Source organism: Limulus polyphemus, unplaced genomic scaffold (genome assembly GCF_000517525.1).
Source record: "Limulus polyphemus unplaced genomic scaffold, Limulus_polyphemus-2.1.2 Scaffold6034, whole genome shotgun sequence".
NCBI classification, from domain to species: Eukaryota; Metazoa; Arthropoda; class Merostomata; order Xiphosura; family Limulidae; genus Limulus; species Limulus polyphemus.
The window spans coordinates 31,739-33,447 of NW_013671644.1; the positions used below are offsets into that span (position 1 = coordinate 31,739).

Here is a 1,709-nt window from a genome sequence, read left to right on the forward strand (position 1 = left end):
AATTTGGGAAGATGAAGGATGCAGATTGTTCACTATTCATTTGTGTCTACAGATATAGTCTGAACTGTAGGTGTAACCTGGCGAGGTTGTCTTGAAAACACTTCTGTTGAAATACTAGATACATTTCCATGTAACACTAAGAATCCTGCCCAATCTCCAAATGGCACTAAGAATTCTGCCCAATCTCCAAATGGCACTAAGAATCCTGCCCAATTTTTATATGGCACTGGCACTGAGAATCCTGCCCAATCTCCAAATGGCACTAAGAATCCTGTCTAATTTCCAAATGGCACTAAGAATCCTGCCCAATCTTCAAATGACACTAAGCATCCTGTCTAATCTCCATATAGCAATGAGTGTCCTGTCTAATTTCCATATAGCAATGAGTATCCTGCCCAATTTTTATATGGCACTAAGAATCCTGCCCAATCTCCAAATGGCACTAAGAATCCTGTCTAATTTCCATATAACAATGAGTATCCTGTCTAATTTCCATATAGCAATGAGTATCCTGCCCAATCTCCAAATGGCACTAAGCATCCTGTCTAATTTCCATATAACAATGAGTGTCCTGCCCAATTTTTATATGGCACTAAGAATTTTACCCAATATCCATATAACACTGAGAATCCTGTCCAATTTCTATAGAATAAGCTTGTCCCACTTCCAAACTTCATCTGTTTTTTCCTTTTTCAACCATCTGCTCTCACCTTGTTTTAGCTACTGCGCAGACAACGTAATAATTTTCGTAGTAACAAATACAAGAAGGGATTAAATTTTATGTCCAGCTTCTTGTAACCCAGTTTGGACGTGATGAACCCTTATTTAATATATGTTCACTGTTTGTTACCGAAGTTCTCACTTAAGACGTTTATGATGTCAGCTTCAATCAGGTTCTTAAACCAACCTGTACCCAAAAGTTTCACATAAGACTGGTGGACGACATTGTTGACTCTTTTCAAAACGAGACCCAAAACTCGAGCTCTTTCGAATAGTTTACTATTCTTTTTCAGGAGAATAAAAGGTTATGTTTAATGAGTGTGATGAAATGTGATGTCGATGTCACGTAAACAGCATGTTCAATATTAGTTGGCCTTGACAGCTAGCCAATCATAACCTAGAGTTGTTTGGGTCAGGTTTAGTTTTGTGCCAAAGGGGTGTGTGTAAAGTTCATAAAATAATTAAGTGGGATAATAATTATAAGAATTATTTTGTTTGTTTGTAATTAAGCACAAAGCTATACAATGAGCTATTTGTGCTCTGCTCACCACGGGTATCGAAACATTGGTGTTACAGTATTTAACGGTGCTATCCAATAAGCTTTTTTAATTTCCCTGTTTCTCTATACCCGTCAGTTTAATGTCTTCAAGAGAGTGTCCAGGCATGTTAAAGTGTTTTGTGACCAGAAGTTCTTTGTTTGTTTTTATTGTTTATTTATGGTTATTAAAACTTTCTCATATAGTTGTTTTGGTTTGATCTACATATTGGAAATTGTATTTTCGACATTGGATTAAGTAAATAACATTTTTTTGTAGATCAGGCTATGAAATTAGTGATTTTTGAACTGCTTTTGGTTGTCTTTATCGGAACATTTGTCCGTTTCCTGCATGAACTTACAGATTTGACATCGCTTGCCATTGCAAGGTTGACTTCCACCTGGTGTCGGTTTAAAGTTTAACGTGAACTAAGTGTGAATTCAAAGTTTTTAC

At 36.4% G+C, this 1,709-nt stretch overlaps 1 protein-coding gene across 1 annotated transcript in view; it reads right to left on the reverse strand.

Moving 5' to 3' along the window:
• LOC106473278 (metabotropic glutamate receptor 2-like) overlaps nucleotides 1-656 on the reverse strand; it is a 32,306-nt gene extending 31,650 nt beyond the window's left edge. Inside the window, exon 1 of the mRNA XM_022401739.1 lies at nucleotides 606-656. The gene's annotated coding sequence lies outside the window, so the exon portion shown is untranslated. The remainder of the gene's footprint in view (nucleotides 1-605) is intronic.
• Between the last annotated feature and the right edge of the window lie 1,053 nt (nucleotides 657-1,709).